This window comes from Triticum aestivum, chromosome 6B (assembly GCF_018294505.1).
Source record: "Triticum aestivum cultivar Chinese Spring chromosome 6B, IWGSC CS RefSeq v2.1, whole genome shotgun sequence".
In the NCBI taxonomy this organism is placed as follows: Eukaryota; Viridiplantae; Streptophyta; class Magnoliopsida; order Poales; family Poaceae; genus Triticum; species Triticum aestivum.
The window spans coordinates 258,474,780-258,495,058 of record NC_057810.1 but is presented as its reverse complement, the minus strand read 5'-3'; positions in this window follow the sequence as shown (position 1 = coordinate 258,495,058).

The window sequence follows — 20,279 nt, the reverse complement described above, 5'->3', positions numbered from 1 at the left end:
TGGGCCTGCTAAGCAGACGTGTACGCACGGCTTTGTGAACTTAATCAACAAATTATTCTAGCAGCTGGACCGTTGGATGTTAATCCAACAGCCGTGCTCCTTCTTTAACCTCTGTTCTTGCTCCTGTCTCCCGTGGGCGGCACCGTGGCTGTGCTGCCGCGCACCCGAACCAGTGAAGTTTCCCACTCCTCTCCATCCGCGACTCCACTACCCCGTCTTCCCCATCTCCCGGTCGTTCCAGTCTAGGTGCGCTCGGCACAGTGTGGTCAACATGGTCAACAACCGAGAGTCATCGGAAAATGACTGTACGTGAGAGGCTGACAGTGGGGACGCACCACGCCCATGGACGCATGCATGCAACGGAACGCGGCGAGGTCAACGTGGTCAAGGAACGACTTCCATCGGAAGTATACTGTACGTGGAGAGTCTCAGCTGGGTCCACGGCCGCAGCAAGTAAGTGCCTCCTAATTATGCGGAAAATAATGATTCCTCCAACTGACAGCAGGGACCCACTAGACGGACCACCGTATTTTGCGGAAAAACGTTTGCCCACTGACTGCTGGGACCCACCTGGCGGGCCACCGTATTTCGTGAAAAAAACGTCCCCCCCGCTGTCAGCTCAGACCCACCGGAAGTGCCTCCTTATTACGCACAAAAAAAATGAATACTCCCCCTGCTAGCTGGGACCCACTTTGGTGGGAGGCTGACTTGTGGGCCTACTAAGTTGACGGGGACAAAGGGCTTTGTCAACTTAGTCAATATGAATGATTCTAGCTCCAGTGACCGTACGATGTCCATCCAACGGCCGTAGTGCTTCTTCAACCTCTGGTTTTCTTGCTCCAGCCGCCCAAACCAGCGCCGGTCGTGCCTCATGCTCCTGCCTCCCGTGGCCGGCTGTGCTGCCGCGGAGGACTAACCGCCCCTACTATTCCCACCGTTGGCCAGGCCCTGCGGCGATGGCAGCCTCACACCGCAGCCGAACCAGTGAACCCTCGTACTCCTCTCCGCGCGGGCTTCCACTGTCGTGTCTTCCCCGGCTCCGCGTTGTCCCCTTCCTAGGCCTCACCGTCGTCCACCGCCGTGGTGCTCTCCGCGCGGCGTGGTCAACGTGGTCAAGGAACGACTTCCATCGGAAGAGTACTGTACATGGAGAGGCTGACAGCTGGGTCCATGGCCACAGCCCAGTTTTTTTGTGATTTTCCAAGTAAGTCGCTTTGTCAGGCCTGTTGGGCTGCAAATCTTTCAAGACGAGGAGAGCTTTCATTCGGCTGGCCGAGAAAATGGCCCATCAGTAATGAGAAATGGGTTGTACATTTTTAAAACACATCAAAGCGGCAATTAGTTTCAAATATCTTTTTCTATTTCGAGATTTTAAATTATATTAACTTTTATGCGTGGAGAATTTGTTGGATTTTATATTGATATACATTTAGTTTTAAAATTAGTTTAAATGTGAGTCGAAATTTCGGGATTAAAAACAGTTCAGACCGCACCGAAATATGCAAAATTTCGTATAATTTTTTAACCGTGGCCACAATATGGGCTGTAATGCTAACAAAAAGAATATGGGCTCCATAAAAAACCTTAAGAATTAGCAAATGGGCTGTAAATTATTAGAAATAATGACAGATGGGCTGTATGCTGTTTTCCACAAATTTGAGGCTTTCCTAAAAAAAGGTTGACACACAAGCAGTGACTGTTGGATGGCCATCCAATGACCGTCGTGCTTCTTCAATCTCTGCTCTTCCTGCTCCAGCCGCTCAAACAAGCGCCAGCGGGACTGCCTGCTCCCTCCTCCCCGCGGCCGGCTGCGCTGCCGCGCAGGCCTCACCGCCCCACCGTACTCCCATCGCTGGCCTAGCCATCCCTCTACTCACCCACACCTGCTGTTATTCTCCGGCGACGATAGACGAACCAGTAAACCCTTGCTCAGTCGTACCCCCCTCTGCGTGGGAACCAACTGCTGAGTCTTCCCTGCCTCCGTGTTGTTCCCTTCCGAGGCCTAGCCGTCGTCCACCACCCTGGTGCTCTCGGGCGGCCTGGTCAATGTGGTCAACGACCGACATGCATCTGAAGTGGACTGTACGTGTAGAGGCCGATAGCTGGGTCCACGGCCGCACACAAGGAATTGCCTCCTTATTACGCGCAAAATAATGATTCGTCCACCTGACACCAGGGACCCACCAAAAGGGCCTCAGTATTTCGCAAAAAAAAACGTTACCGCCGCTGACAGCTCGGACCCACCAGCTATATCTTCGCACGCAAGGAAGTGCCTCCTTATTACGCACAAAAAAATGAATACTCCCCCTGTTAGCTGGGACCCAGTATAGTGGCAGGGTGACTTGTGGGCCTACTAAGTTGACGGGGACGGAGGGCTTTGTCAACTTAGTCATGCACGATTCTAGCTCCAGTGACCGTACAATGTCCATCCAACGGCCGTAGTGCTTCTTCAACCTCTGGTCTTCTTGCTCCAACCGCCCAAACCAGCGCCGGTCGTGCCTCGTGCTCCTGCCTCCCGTGGCCGGCTGCGATGCGGCGGAGGCCTCACCGCCCCCTACTACTCCCACCGTTGGCCAGGCCATCCCTCTGCTAACCCACACCCCCTGTTATTCTGCGGCGACGGCAACCTCACACCGCAGCGAACCAGTGAACCCTCGTACTCCTCTACGCGTGGGCATCCACTGCCGCATCTTCCCCGGCTCCGCGTCGTCCCCTTCCTAGGCCTCGCCGTCGTCCACCGCCCTGGTGCTCTCGGTGCGGCGTGGTCAACGTGGTCAAGGAACGGCTTCCATCGGACGTGGACTATACGTGGAGAGGCTGACAACTGGGTCCACAGGCGCAGCAAGGAAGTGCCTCCTCATTACGCGCAAAATAATTATTCCTCCACCTGATAGCGGGGACCCACCGGACGGGCGACCATATTTCGTGAAAAAAACGTTTCCCCCCTGACAGCTGGGACCCACCAGCTACACCTTCGCACGCAAGGAAGTGCGTCCGGGCAAAAAAAAAACAAACGATTCGCCCCTCTGACTGCTGGGACCCACCAACTACATCTTCGCACGCAAGGAAGTGCCTGACAGTCGGGACCCACCTAGTCGAAGCGTACATAGCGTTGTCATTCTGGTCGCGAACGTGTACGTACATATATACTGGTGGATGTAGAGGCGCGCACGTGTCGTAGTAGAGGCGCGCACGTAGCATGTACACGTACGTACAGCGGCGAGGGTGCAAGAAAGAAAATACGGCCACTGATATGTCTCCAACGTATCTATAATTTTTGATTACTCCATGCTACTTTGTCTACTGTTTTGGACTATATTGGGCTTTATTTTCCACTTTTATATTATTTTTGGGGATAACCTATTAACTGGAGGCCTAGCCCAGAATTGCTGTTTTTTTGCCTATTTCAGTATTTCGAAGAAACAGAATATCAAACGGAGTCCAAACGGAATAAAACCTTCGGGAACGTGATTTTCCAACCGAACGTGATCGTGGAGACTTGGACCCTACTCCAAGAAGTCTCCGAGGAGGCCACGAGGGTGGAGGGTGCGCCCCCCTGGGCGGGCCCCCTACCTCGTGGGCCCCTCGGAGCTCCACCGATGTACTCCTTCCTCCTATATATACCTACGTACCCCCGTCAGATCAACAAAAGAGACAAAAACCTAATTCCACCGCCGCAACCTTCTGTATCCGCGAGATCCCATCTTGGGGCCTGTTCCGGAGCTCTGCCGGAGGGGGCATCCACCATGGAGGGCTTCTACATCATCACCATAGCCCCTCCAATGAAGTGTGAGTAGTTTACTTCAGACCTTCGGGTCCATAGTTATTAGCTAGATGGCTTCTTCTCTCTTTTTGGATCTCAATACAATGTTCTCCCCCTCTCTTGTGGAGATCTATTCGATGTAATCTTCTTTTTTGCGGTGTGTTTGTTGAGACCGATGAATTGTGGGTTTATGATCCAGCTTATCTATGAACAATATTTGATTCTTCTCTGAATTCTTTTATGTATGATTGAGTTATCTTTGCAAGTCTCTTCGAATTATCTTTATGGTTTGGCCAACTAGATTGGTAGTTCTTGCAATGGGAGAAGTACTTAGCTTTGGGTTCAATCTTGCGGTGTCCTTACTCAGTGACAGAAAGAGTTGCAAGGCACATATTGTATTGTTGCCATCAAGGATAACAAGATGGTTTTTTTATCATATTGCATGAATTTATCCCTCTACATCATGTCATCTTGCTTACAGCGTTACTCTATTTTTACTTAATACTCTAGATGCATGCTAGATAGCGGTCGATGAGTGGAGTAATAGTAGTAGATGCAGAATCGTTTCGATCTACTTGTTTTGGACGTGATGCCTATACACATGATCATACCTAGATAATCTCATAATTATTCTCTTTTCTATCAATTGCTCAACAATAATTTGTTCACCCACCGTAGAATACTTATGCTCTTGAGAGAAGCCACTAGTGAAACCTATGGCCCCCGGGTCTATTCTCATCATATCAATCTCCATTACTTTATTTACTTGCTTTGTTTTACTTTGCCTTTTACTTTTTACTTTGCATCTATCTATCAAAAATACCAAAAATATTATCTCTATCAGATCTCACTCTCGTAAGTGACCGTGAAGGGATTGAAAATCCCTAAGCGTTGGTTGCGAGTTGCTATCGTTTTGTGTAGGTACGAGGGACTTGTGTGTGATCTCCTACTAGATTGATACCTTTGTTCTCAAAAACTGAGGGAAATACTTACGCTACTTTACTACATCATCCTCTCCTCTTCGGGGAAATCCAACACAGTGCTCAAGAGGTAGCAAGAAGAATTTCTAGCGCCGTTGCCGGGGAGTTCGCACAAAAGTCAACTATACCAAGTACCCATCACAATCCCTATCTCTCGCATTACATTATTTGCCTCTTGTTTTCCTCTCCCCCACTTCACCCTTGCTGTTTTATTCTCCCTCTCTTTCCCAATCTCCTCCTCTCTTTCTATTTTGCCTTTTTCTCGTTTGCCTTTGCTTGTGTGTTGGATTACTTGTTACCATGGCCGAATCAAAAAGGACTAAGGGATTTCTCCCAAGTTCTAGTGCCTTGGATAACCTATCTATCCTTTCTAAGCTAATAAACAATGATGCTACAGAGAGACCCACCGGGATCACTAATGAGAATTTAGATGATTTTGATGATGACTCCAGAATATTTCGCTATTTACTTGATGAATCTTTAAAAGATTCTTGGGATAGGTTAGTAAGAATCCGGGCTAGTTATGTGCCACAATATCAAATTGATGTTTACTTAAAAAGTTTCTATGTTGGCTTGCCCGCCTCTTTCAAACAAGTTCTAGATTCTATATTTGAAGAAGGTTTTCTTGAAGGGGATGCTATAGATACCTATGAAAAAATGAAAACCATATTTGGGCACCCTTTAAATGATAAAGTTGAATCAACTACTCTCTTGTGCTTTTATCAAAATGAAATTATTAAAAAAATGAAGTCTAGCTTGGATGCAAATTTTCGTAACGTGCTTAATCTCACCTCATCCAATAATGGCAATGTTCTTAATCTGAATAGAAGGATGAATGACTTAGAAGGGAGACCTTCTCTTGCTACTTACACTTCCGGTGCCAAGTGGGTCACTCGTTAGATCTATCTTCACTTTTATGCCTAGCCAAGGGCATTAAACGATAGCGCTTGTTGGGAAGCAACCCAATTTTATTTTGTGTTCTTTGTTTTTGTTCCTGCTTGGTGTTAAATTTTGTTTCTACTTTCTGTTTAGATGTGGTTTTGTGTTTTAATTAGTGTTTGCGCCAAGTAGAACCTATAGGATAAGCTATGATGATAGTTGATTTGATTCTGCTGAAAAACAGAAACTTTGCACTCACGAGAAGTTTGCGTTAGTTACAGATTGCTACAGACTGTTCTGTTTTTGACAGATTCTGTTTTTCGTGTGTTGTTTGCTTATTTCAATGCATCTATGGCTAATAAATTAGTTTATAAACCATAAGGAAGTTGGAATACAGTAGGTTTAACACCAATATAAACAAAGAATGAGTTCATTACAGTACCTTGAAGTAGTCTTTTGTTTTCTTTCACTAACGGAGCTCACGAGATTTCTATTGAGTTTTGTGTTGGGTGAATTCTTTTGATGGATTATGGAACAAAGAGTGGCAAGAGCCTAAGCTTGGGGATGCCCATGGAACCCCCAAGATAATCCAAGGACACCAAAAAGTCAAAGCTTGGGGATGCCCCGGAAGGCATCCCCTCTTTCGTCTACTTCCATCGGTAATTTACTTGGAGCTATATGTTTATTCACTACATGATATGTGTTTTGCTTGGAGCGTCTTGTATTATTTGTGTCTTTGCTTGTTAGTTTGCCACAATCATCCTTGCTGTACACACCTTTTGAGAGAGTGATACATGATATAGAATTTGCTAGAACACTCTATGTGCTTCACTTATATCTTTTGAGCTTGATAGTTTTGCTCATTGTGCTTCACTTATATCTTTTGAGCTTGATAGTTTTGCTCATAGTGCTTCACTTATATCTTTTGAGCATAATAATTTTTGCTCTAGTGCTTCACTTAGATCTTTTAGAGCACGGCGGTGGATTTGTTTTAAAGAAACTATTGATCTCTCATGCTTCACTTAGATTATTTTGAGAGTCGTTAATAGCATGGTAATTTGCTTAAAATTAATATACTTGGTATTCAAGATTTGTGAAACTTTATTTTGAGTGCGTTGAATACTAAGATAAGTTTGATGCTTGATAATTGTTTTTAGATATGGAGGTTATAATATCAAAGCAATGCTAGTTGGGGTAATTATGAATTTAAAGAGTGCTTGTGTTGAAGTTTGTGATTCCCGTAGCATGCACGTATGGTGAACCGCTTGTGATGAAGTCGGAGCACAATTTTATTTATTGATTGTCTTCCTTATGAGTGGTAGTCGGTGACGAGCGATGGTATTTTCCTACCAATCTATCCCCCTAGGAGTATGCGTTTAATGCTTTGGTTTTTGATGACTTCTCAATTTTTGCAATAAGTGCATGAGTTCTTTTGATTAATGTTGAGTCCATGGATTATACACACTCTCACCCTTCTGCCATTGCTAGCCTCTCTAATACCGTGCACTTCTTGCCGGTATCATACACCCACCATATACCTTCCTCAAAACAGCCACCATACCTACCTATCATGGCATTTCCATAGCCATTCCGAGATATATTGCCATGCAACTTTCCACCGTTCCGCTCATATGACACACATTACTTTTGTCATATTGCTTTTTGCATGAACATGTAGTTGACATTGTATTCGTGGCAAGACCACCTTCATAATTTTCATACATGTCACTCTTGATTCATTGCATACCCCGGTACACTGCCTGAGGCATTCATATAGAGTCATACTTTGTTCTAGTATCGAGTTGTAATTGTTGAGTTGTAAGAAAAATAAAAGTGTGATGATCATCATTATTAGAGCATTGTCCCAGTGAGGAAAGGATGTTGGAGATTATGATTCCCCCACAAGTCGGGATGAGACTCCGGACTTTATGAAGAATAAAAGAGGCCAAAGAAGCCCAAACAAAAAAAAGAAAAAGAGGCCAAAGAAGCCCACCAAAATAAAAAAAATAAAAAAAATGAGAGAAAAAGAGAGAAGGGACAATGCTACTATCCTTTTTCCACACTTGTGCTTCAAAATAAGCACCATGATCTTCATGATAGAGAGTCTCATATGTTGTCACTTTCATATACTAGTGGGAATTTTTCATTATAGAACTTGGCCTGTATATTCCAATGATGGGCTTCCTCAAAAGTGCCCTAGGTCTTCGTGAGCAAGCAAGTTGGATGCACACCCACTTAGTTTCTTTTGTTGAGCTTTCATATACTTATAGCTCTAGTGCATCTGTTGCATGGCAATCCCTACTCACTCACATTGATATCTATTGATGGGCATCTCCATAGCCCGTTGATACGCCTAGTTGATGTGAGACTATCTTCTCCTTTTTTGTCTTCTCCACAACCACCGTTCTATTCCACCTATAGTGCTATGTCCATGGCTCACGCTCATGTATTGCGTGAAAGTTGAAAAAGTTTGAGATTTCTAGAGTATGAAACAATTGCTTGGCTCGTCATCGGGGTTGTGCATGATTAAATACTTTGTGTGATGAAGATAGAGCATAGCCAGACTATATGATTTTGTAGGGATAACTTTCTTTAACAATGCTATTTTGAGAAGACATGATTGCTTTGATTAGTATGCTTGAAGTATTATTACTTTTATGTTAATATGAACTTTTATCTTGAATCTTTAGGATCTGAATATTCATGTCACAATTAAGAAGATTTACATTGAAATTATGCCAAAGTATCACTCCGCATCAAAAATTCTTTTTTATCATTTACCTACTCGAGGACGAGCAGGAATTAAGCTTGGGGATGCTTGATACATCTCCAACGTATCTATAACTTTTGATTACTCCATGCTACTTTGTCTACTGTTTTGGACTATATTGGGCTTTATTTTACACTTTTATATTATTTTTGGGACTAACCTATTAATCGGAGGCCCAACCCAGAATTGCTGTTTTTTTGCCTATTTTAGTATTTCGAAGAAACAAAATATCAAACGGAGTCCAAACGGAATAAAACCTTCGGGAACGTGATTTTCCAACCGAACGTGATCCAGGAGACTTGGACCCTACTCCAAGAAGTCTCCGAGGAGGCCACGAGGGTGGAGGGCGCCCCCTGGGCGCGCCCCCTACCTCGTGGGCCCCTCGGAGCTCCACCGACATACTCCTTCCTCCTATATATACCTACGTACCCCCGTCAGATCAACAAAAGAGACAAAAACCTAATTCCACCGCCGCAACCTTCTGTATCCGCGAGATCCCATCTTGGGGCCTGTTCCGGAGCTCTGTCAGAGGGGGCATCCACCATGGAGGGCTTCTACATCATCACCATAGCCCCTCCAATGAAGTGTGAGTAGTTTACTTCAGACCTTCTGGTCCATAGTTATTAGCTAGATGGCCTTTTCTCTCTTTTTGGATCTCAATACAATGTTCTCCCCCTCTCTTGTGGAGATCTATTCACCGTAATCTTCTTTTTTGCGGTGTGTTTGTTGAGACCGATGAATTGTGGGTTTATGATCCAGCTTATCTATGAACAATATTTGATTCTTCTCTGAATTCTTTTATGTATGATTGAGTTATCTTTGCAAGTCTCTTCGAATTATCTTTATGGTTTGGCCAACTAGATTGGTAGTTCTTGCAATGGGAGAAGTGCTTAGCTTTGGGTTCAATCTTGCGGTGTCCTTACTCAGTGACAGAAAGAGTTGCAAGGCACGTATTGTATTGTTGCCATCGAGGATAACAAGATGGTTTTTTTTATCATATTGCATGAATTTATCCCTCTACATCATGTCATCTTGCTCACAGCGTTACTCTGTTTTTACTTAATACTCTAGATGCATGCTGGATAGCGGTCGATGAGTGGAGTAATAGTAGTAGATGCAGAATCGTTTCGATCTACTTGTTTTGGACGTGATGCCTATACACATGATCATACCTAGATAATCTCATAATTATTCGCTTTTCTATCAATTGCTCAACAGTAATTTGTTCACCCACCATAGAATACTTATGCTCTTGAGAGAAGCCACTAGTGAAACCTATGGCCCCCGGGTCTATTCTCATCATATCAATCTCCATTAATTTATTTACTTGCTTTGTTTTACTTTACCTTTTACTTTTTACTTTGCATCTATCTATCAAAAATACCAAAAATATTATCTCTATCAGATCTCACTCTCGTAAGTATCCGTGAAGGGATTGACAACCCCTAAGCGTTGGTTGTGAGTTGCTATCGTTTTGTGTAGGTACGAGGGACTTGTGTGTGATCTCCTACTGGATTGATACCTTGGTTCTCAGAAACTGAGGGAAATACTTACACTACTTTACTGCATCATCCTCTCCTCTTCGGGGAAATACAACGCAGTGCTCAAGAGGTAGCAGCCACGTATGTGTACATACGGGCGGGGTCTCGAACGCCTACTCGTGCATACGTACATGGCTGGGTCGGAACGGAGAAACAACGTCGTCGCCGTGTTCATGGGGAGCCAACTGGCTGGGTCGGAACGAAATGCATGGTCATGTTCATCGGGAGGGCTTGGACGGAACAAGTGATGGAAACGAGGCCTGGCCCACCACACAACAGAGGAAACAACCTTGTGTTCGACCGGCCACGTTCGAAACAGGGTCCTGTTGATCGGGAGGGGCCTGGCGTACCGCAAAACGGAGGAAACGGACCTCCTACGGTCGAAACGGGGGTCCTATTGATCGAGAGGGGTGTGGCGTACCGCAAAACGGACGAAACAGACTTGTGTTGGAGCGCTACGGTCGAAACGGGGGTCTTGTTCATCGGGAGGGGTGTGGTGTACCATAAAACGGACGAAAGGGACTTGTGTTGGAGCACTACGGTCGAAACAGGGGGGGGGAGGGTAGGGGTGTGGCGTACCGCAAAATGGGACTCCACGGGATACTGTTCATCTCCACCGTCGACCTCCTCCAGCCTCCACGGGCTACCGTCGACCCCCTCCAACCTCCACGGGCTCGTGTTCATCCAGCCTCCACCGCGCGCTACTCCACCGGCTACTGTTCAACCACCCCTGTACGGGCACCCCTCCACCGTGTACTGTTCATCCAGCCCTCCACACCACGGGGTCCTGTTCAACCACCCCTCCACGGCCACCCCTCCACCGTCTACTGTTCACCAGCCCTCCACACCACGGGGTCCTGTTCATCCAGAGGCAACGCCACCGCTCACTGTTCATCCATCCCCCCGCAACGCTCACTGTTCATCCAATCGATCGGCTTCAGTTAGCAGCAGTAGCGAAGGAATCGCTCCATCGGGTTCAGTTAATAGCCATCGATCGAATGCTCGGGTTCAGTAACACGTAGCCTGCAGTGCAATCGCTCGGATTCAGTTAGAGCCCAATGTCTTGCTCGGGTTCAGTTAGAGCCAACGCCTCGCACACGCGCGTGTACCTGTATGAGAGAAACGCGCATCGCTCTCCCACCGTAACCGGCAACTCCCCGAAATTTTCCTCCCCCTCGCTTCTACCACGGTTTTTTCCGTCATGGACGGCCCAAAGAATGTCATGCAGCTGCGTCTCCGGCCCGCCCAGGACGAAAAGCCCATTTTCTGTCATGATTTTTTGTCATAGAAGTAGGAGCCCACCATATCTATGATGGTACCAGGTTTTGTCACAATTATCGTCATAGAAGTGTCATATGTATGACAGAAAAAAAATTCGTTCGGCCCAAAATGTCACGGATGTGTCTTTTTTTGTAGTGTGGATAGGTTTGCAAGATAATAAAGAGCACGTAAATATAAACTAGGGGCTGTTTAGATAAAGATGCAATAAAGTAAATATAGCGAGTGTGGAAAAGTGGTGGTAGGAGTTGGGAAATTGTCCGTGAGTAATTGACTTCGTTACTAGACCGATAATCACTATTGCAATTTTATTTGAGGGAGAGGCATAAGCTAACATACTTTCTCTTCTTGGATCATATGCACTTATGATTGGAACTCTAGCAAGCATCCGCAACTACTAAAGATCATTAAGGTAAAACCCAACCATATCATTAAAGCATCAAGTCTCCTTTATCCAGTACGCAAACAACCTACTTACTCGGGTCTGTGCTTCTGTCACTCACACCACCCACCATAAGCAAATCATGAACATATAGCAAATCCTACGGTGGGGATCCCTCATGCTTGCCCGACACGGAGAGCACCACAGGACAACACCAATAATAAAACATGCAACTCAAACCAATCACCGATAGGACAACGAAAATCTACTCAGACATCATAGGATGGCAACACATCATTGGATAATAATATGAAGCATAAAGCACCATGTTCAAGTAGAGGGTACAACAGGTTGTGGGAGAGTGGACCGTTATAGATAGATGGGGGAAGATGATGGAGATGTTGGTGAAGATGGCGGAGGTGTTGGTGTAGATCGCGGTGATGGTGATGACCCCCGACGGCGTTTCGGCGCCACCGGAAGCAAGGGGGAGAGAGCCCCCTTCTTCTTCTTCTTCTTCCTTGACCTTCTCCCTAGATGGGAGAAGGGTTTCCCCTCTGGTCCTTGGATCCCATGGCGTGGGAGGGGCGAGAGCCCCTCCGAGATTGGATCCGTCTCTCTGTCTCTCTCTGTTTCTGTGTTCTCAGATTCTGCCCCTTCACCGTTTCTTTTATATCCGGAGATCTGTAACTCCGATTGGGGTGAATCTTTCGCCCAGATTTTTCTCATAAAATTAGCTTTCTTGCAGAAAAAGAAGGGCATCAACTGCCTTACAGGGTGCCCACGAGGGCCCAGGGCACGCCTGCCCCCCTGGGGCACGCCCCCCTGTCTCGTGGCCCCCTCGGGCACCGTCTCGCGTTGAATCTTCCTCCCAAAAATCACAAATATTCCAAAATAATTCTCCGTCCGTTTTTATCCCGTTTGGACTCTGTTTGATATTGAGTTTCTGCAAAACATAAAACATGCAACAAACAGGAACTGGCACTGGACACTGGATCAATATGTTAGTCCCAAAAATAGTATAAAAAGTTGCCAAAAGTATATAAAAGTTGAATAATATTGGCATGGAAGAATCAAAAATTATAGATACGAAGGAGACGTATCACAACATGTTGTCAAAACAACCATGATATAATATGACAATAGTGGTATCTTGTTATCCCTTTCTGAGACCGCAAAACATAAATGCAGAGCACCCCCAAAGTTCAAGCAACGACTAAACATTGTAATTCATGGTAGAAAAGATCCTGTCATGATGCACCCAACATTAGCTACACATAATGCATCAGCATGACAGCAGTGCTCTCAGGTTCTGGCGCTTATTTGAGAAGGTGATGACACAACATAAAAGTAAATAGATAGTCCCTTCGCGGAGGGAAGCAGTGATTTGCAGAGGTGCCAGATCTCAAGTTTTTAAAACAGAGGTAAAGGAAATTTTGAGACATGCACCCTTCTCATTTACTTCACGACCATCAGTTATCAATATCTTCCATGCTAAACACGCTAGTGGCAGTTCCCAAGCGGAAATGTAAAGATTATGACTCCATTGGGAGTTTTTGTTTGATTATTTGTAAGCTCTTTTCTTTTTGCAGTTTGGGACTGGGCATCCCTATTACCGCCCTTTTCTCATGCGATGGCGAGTGAATAAACACTCTACTTGAGAATAACCCGCTTAGCATGGAAGGTACCGACTACCTCCTGTCGTTCCATGAACAATCTAGGCACACAAAAAGCATATTTATTTGAAGGTTTTTAGAGATGGCACATGCAAATTTACATAGGACGGCAGGGTAATACCGCATATAGGTAGGTATGGTGGACTCATCTGGAATAACTTGGGTTTTAGGTTTTTGATGTACAAGCAGAGTTCCCAGTTAGTACAGGCGAAGGCTAGAAAATAGGTTGAGAAGCGGCCAGCTAGAGAGCAACAACGGTCATGAACATGCATTATGCATAAGTAACATTGGATACTTGCATGAGTAGATATGAACACCATGAACATAAATATCATAGAGGCGGTTTTGATTCAACTACATGCATGAACATGTGCCAGTCAAGCCACTAGAACATTCAGAGGAGGATACCATATCATCATACTACATCACAATCATTTTAATGCAAAGTTGATATTCACGATAAGTCATGATTCACTCCTAGCTACTTATGCATGGCATGAGAAACTATAATCTCTAATTGTCATTGCAAACATGTTTGATCATAATAGGCTGAACATGGATACTAGGTTAAACATGTTTACAAAACAGAACAAGTTGAGTTCATACCCATTTCTCTCTGCCACGGCCAGTTCATCTAATATCGTCATTATTGCCTTTCACTTGCATCACCAAATGATTTGAAAATAATAATAGTGCAAGAGTGTCGTGGACTAAGCTGGAATCTGCAAACATTTTATTCAAGAGGAGAAGACAAGGTAATATGGACTCTTTATTAGATCAATAATGCAAACGAGAGCCACTCAACATTTTCAACGTGGTCTTCTTCTCGGTATGACTCAATAAAAAGAAAAGAAATTCAAAGAAACACACTAAAATATTTTTGGAGTTTTTGGTTTTTCGTAAACGAGCAAATGAAAAGAGAAAAGCAAAAACGAGAAAAACTATTTACATGGGAAAGCTCCCAACAAGTAAAAGAAGAACAAGGAAATCTTTTTGGGTTTTATTTTTCGTGCTACAATAATTTAAACTAGGAAGAAAAATAAAAAAGAAGCAAGAACATATTTTTGGATTTTCTCAGAGTTTTTCAAAACACACAAGAAGAAAGCGAGAAAAATAAGTTAAACATGGATGATACAATGAAAAAGTGTGGATACCGACAACTAGAATGAAGTGTGTGAACATGAGTGTAATGTTGGTGGGAATACGTACTCCCCCAAGCTTAGGCATTTCGCCTGACTTGGTAATCACCAGTCATAGAAACCGCGAGGTCCAATGTTGAAGTGCTGGGGAGCAGGCACCATAGGGTCCCACTGCTGAGGCTCCTCCTGTGCTGCAGCCAGGTTGTTCCCATAAGAGACAATGTCCTCAGGCATAATCCTATATCCTCCCCTGGCAACATGATCAAACAAAGCAGGTGCATGCAAGGGAATAATATCACGAGTTTTCTCACTGAAAACTAAGTTGTAAGGCATATCAATATCAGGGTAATCAGTAGCAATAAACTGATGGTCCTCCATAGCTGCTCTATCTAAGTAATCTTTGGGCAAAGGATGATCATGCTGGCGTATATGCACATTGAAGTGAGTCGCCAAGCGAGTAGCGTAAATGCCCACATGTATTTTACCCTTGGATCTGTTAAGGTGAAGGCGACGTGCCATAATAGATCCCAAGCTATAAGTGTTGTCGCCATAAAGTGCGCGACACAAAATAGCAAAGTCTGGGGTGCTAAGTGAACCTACCTTCTCTCTCGCTAGCAAGCACTTTGCAATAAATAAGGCAAACTAATGCACGGCAGGAAACTGCAAGCTAACGACAGTGGTGCCCGATACTCCTCTCTCATCCCCACTGTCAGAGTAGGGTAAAAACCTTCAAACTTTGAGGGCTTAGACTCTACCAAATCCCCATTAGAAGGAAGCATGCATATGTCACAAAATTCAGTAAGTGGGATCTGCCGGGTTTCTGAATATAAATTAAACTGCACCTCCGGGGGATTATTCCTAGAATGAAAATGAAAGTTTTGCCCAAAGGAAATTGTAAGGAGATGATGATGTTTGCATTCAGCTGTGATGAAGTCAGTGAGGCCAACATTAGCAGCATATTGGGTGAACTCTTGGAGGATTCCGGCCCCTTCCATGAACGCATTATGTGGCCACTCGCACGGCCGTAGCTCCGCCAATCTCGGAGTATGGAGATCATTGTCAGATGACTCCCCAATAACCCCCTTGAAATTCTTCTAGGAAGAAAACTTCCTAAAGAAACTCATCTTTTTCCCATGAACAAAATTCTAAAAAATTTAGTCCACAAAATTTTTCTCAACAAAACTTCACAAAAATGATAGCAGCTACTCATAGGGACATATAAAGGCCATAGCAAGCATTCAAACTACTTAGGACTCTAAGAATTCAACATGCAAGCTCATCTACAGCAGCAACAAGAGTAGCTAATTATTCTAAATATAAACCAGCAAAACAAAAACTAATTGGACACATGGAGGAGTCACATACCAAGCAACAAACCCCCGAAATAGTTCGAAAACGAAGCTTCGAGCAAAGAGATCGAAATCCGCGGTTTCGGGAGCAAGAACACGAGAGAGACAGTGATAGTAATTTTTTCTGGGTGAATGGAGTGATGTGGGAAGAAGAAGTAAGTGAGGGGTGTCGGTGTCAAAACCGGCGGATCTCGGGTAGGGGGTTTCGAACTGTGCATCTAAGGCTAATGGTAACAGGAGGCGGGGGACACGATGTTTACCCAGGTTCGGGGCCTCTCGATGGAGGTAATACCCTACTTCTGCTTGATTGATCTTGATGATATGAGTATTATAAGAGTTGATATACCACGAGATCGTAGAGGCTAAACCCTAGAAGCTAGCCTATGATTATGATTGTTGTTGTCCTACGGACTAAACACTTCGGTTTATATAGACACCGAAGGGGGCTAGGGTTACACAGAGTCGGTTACAAAGAAGGAGATCTACATATCCGAATTGCCAAGCTTGCCTTCCACGCAAAGGAGAGTCCCACTCGGACACGGGACGAAGTCTTCAATCTTGTATCTTCATAGTCCAACAGTCCGACCAAAGTATATAATCCGGCTGTCCGAGGACCCCTTAATCCAGGACTCCCTCCGTAGCCCCTGAACCAGGCTTCAATGACGATGAGTCTGGCGCGCAGAATGTCTTCGGCATTGCAAGGCGGGTTTTCTCCAAAATCCCTGAATACTTGTTGTAACGAGTAGTGTCCAGCTTCCCATTAATGTTGCTCTCCTCGGCTTCTGTGCTTTTAATAATGGCTATCTCCACGTGTCGAGCGAATGCGAGAAGTTGGGGCATTTTTACATTTGCCACCCTGACCATGTAAGCAAATCGTCTATTTAAAGAGACGGGGATCCTCAGATCCAAATCACACCATCTTCCCCCAGCGAGTATTCATCAAAGCGCGCCCGAAAGAAGCCATCCCATCATGGCCGGCCGTCGCATCTCCTCCTCTCGCTCCCAAGCCAGGCGATTGGGAGAAGTGTTCTGTCCCCCATAGCCTATGGGTATAGTTGTAGACCCAGGGGTTTCTCCCACCTTTGTACATGGTCCCTATCCAAGCCAGACTAGCCAATTATAATGGCGGGGAGCAAGCGAGAGTTCTCCCAACCCATCCAAGGGGGAGCGGGTATGCCTTGTCCCTTATTTGCCGAGGGGACTCGGATTTCCAATCCATCCGTTCCTCCGCGGGCTCCTGGAGTTCTATGGCCTCCAGCTGCATAACTTCACTCCTGCCTCCATACTACACGTCCCAGGCTATGTCGCCTTCTGCGAGCTATTTCTGGGCTGTGAAGCTCATTTCGAGCTATGGAAGAGGCTATTCTGCCTCGTACCCCGCACTCAGGAGGGGTCGATATATCAAGTGGGCGGAGCCGAAATATGGAGCATCGCCGGGACCGGATACCTGTCCGGTACTCCGAAGAAGACATCCGAAGACTGGCCTTCGGAGTGGTTTTATATGGAGGACGTCCCCCTTTCGGACCCTATTTGGATGGGCCTTCCCGAGTTTGCAAATGCCCCATTGAAGAAACACCACAGCTGGCGCCTGATACGTCTCCAACATATCTATAATTTATGAAGCATTCATGCTATTTTATTATCTGTTTTGAATGATTACGGGCTTTATTATACACTTTCATATTACTTTTCGGACTAACCTATTAACCGGAGGCCCAGACCATATTGCTGTTTTATTGCCTGTTTCAGTATTTCGAAGAAAAAGAATATCAAACGGAGTCCAAACGGAATGGAACCTTTGACAGCGTGATTTCTTGGAAGAATATGATCCTGGAGACTTGGAGTTCACGTCAGAAGATCCACGAGATAGGAGGGTGCACCCCCCTGTAGGGCGCGCCCGTTGTCTTGTGGGCCCCTCGAGGACCCCCCGACCGACTTCTTTCGCCTATATAAGCCTACGTACCCTAAAACCATCGAATATCAAGATAGATCGGGAGTTCCGCCGCCGCAAGCCTCTGTAGCCACCAAAAACCTCTCGGGAGTCCGTCCCGGCACCCTGCCGGAGGGGGAACCCATCACCGGTGGCCATCTTCATCATCCCGGCGCTATCCATGATGAGGAGGGAGTAGTTCACCCTTGGGGCTGAGGGTATGTACCAGTAGCTATGTGTTTGATCTCTCTCTCTCTCTCTCTCTCTCGTGTTCTCTCTATGGCATGATCTTGATGTATCGCGAGCTTTGTTATTATAGTTGGATCTTATGATGTTTCTCCCCCTCTACCCTCTTGTGATGAATTGAGTTTCCCTCTTGAAGTTATCTTATCGGATTGAGTCTTTATTTGAGAACACTTGATGTATGTCTTGCCGTGTTTATCTGTGGTGACAATGGGATATCACGTGCCACTTGATGTATGTTTTGGTGACCAACTTGCGGGTTCCGCCCATGAACCTATGCATAGGGGTTGGCACACGTTTTCTTGACTCTCTGGTAGAAACTTTGGGGCACTCTTTGAAGTACTTTGTGTTGGTTGGATGAATCTGAGATTGTGTGATGCATATCGTATAATCATGCCCACGGATACTTGAGGTGACAATGGAGTATCTAGGTGACATTAGGGATTTGGTTGATTTGTGTCTTAAGGTGTTATTCTAGTACGAACTCTTGAATAGATTGATCCGAAAGAATAACTTTGAGGTGGTTTCGTACCCTACCATAATCTCTTCGTTTGTTCTCCGCTATTAGTGGCTTTGGAGTGACTCTTTGTTGCATGTTGAGGGATTTTTATATGATCTATCTATGTTATTATTGTTGAGAGAACTTGCACTAGTGAAAGTATGAATCCTATGCCTTGTTTCCTATCATTGCAATACCATTTACGCTCACTTTTATCATTAGTTACCTTGCTGTTTTTATATTTTCAGATTACAAAAACCTATATCTACTATCTATATTGCACTTGTATCACCATCTCTTCACCGAACTAGTGCACCTATACAATTTACCATTGTATTGGGTGTGTTGGGGACACAAGCGACTCTTTGTTATTTGGTTGCAGGGTTGTTTGAGAGATACCATCTTCATCCTACGCCTCCCACGGATTGATAAACCTTAGGTCATCCACTTGAGGGAAATTTGCTACTGTCCTACAAACCTCTGCACTTGGAGGCCCAATAACATCTACAGGAAGAAGGTTGCGTAGTAGACATCAAGCTCTTTTCTGGCGCCGTTGCCGGGGAGGTGAGTGCTTGAAGGTATATCTTTAGATCTTGCAATCGAATCTTTTTGTTTCTTGTTTTATCACTAGTTTAGTTTATAAAATAAAACTACAAAAAAATGGAGTTAAGTTATTCTCATACGCTTCGTATTTTTAATATCTTTCATGAGTATGATGGAAAGGAAAATTGTGCTCAAGTGCTAGAAGAAGAATGCATTCAAATTCTTGGTACTAAATCTTTGAAATTGCAATGTTGTTAGTATAAACTCCTTGAATATCCATCGTATTAATGATGATTGCTCTAGTCATGATGAAAATATCTCTTATGAGCATGTCAACTTTTGTGGAGTGCATGTTTGCATGAACACACCAAATAGAGAATATATTTATTGCAAGAGGCATAAGCATTTAGAAACTAAATGGTTGCAAGAAAGGCTAGATGTGAGTGCTGAAAATTTAAATTCCTTTGCCGTACTTGTGAACTTTGCAATGAACGTGGTCATTTACATCTCCAATGCAAATTGTTTCATGACCGAATTGTGTCCAAAAATTGTGATGATTTGATTTCCCTTGCACATTATAATGAACTTAGTTTGCTTTTGGGTTATGAAGAGTTGAAACGTTTAACTAAGCCTATTCCAGAATTTAATCTTAAGCATTTCCTTGATATTGATCTAGAAAAGATTTATATGTTTTGTGCGGAGAATTGCATTGAAAATCCTTATATTGTCAATTACCTAAAGAAAAGAAAGCAAATAGAAGATGATGAGAATACTAATGAACGGGAAGAGACTTCCCAGTATCCTCCTATTATTTCTTATGATGAATCAGGTAACGAGGAGGAGCTTTCTATTCAACCAATCTCGTCAATAAGGAGCTCAAAGAGGAAGGTTGAACTCACACATAATGTGAAAAGGAAAAGGAAAAGAAGGGGCAACAAAGGTAAAAAGGTATCCCTCCCAAATGATGTTGCTCCTACTACTCATTGTGATGATGATAATTGCTATACTATTGGTGCTATCAATATTTTTAATGATGAGAGTGATTATGCTTATGATATGAAAGGGCCCAAGCTTGGGGAAGCTATGTTTGATGGGGATGAATTATTTGAGAATGTATTTGCTGAAATTAATGTTTGTCCCAAGCTTGAGGATTCTATGTTTAATGAAGATGATATTTTTAGCATCCCAAGTTTTGATATGCAAAGTTGTTATGATGATAGCATGCCTCCTACTTATGATGATTATATTGATGAAAGTGGGTTTGGAAGAGTGTCAACTTTAGGAAGTAGTTATCCCACTACTTTGGAAGA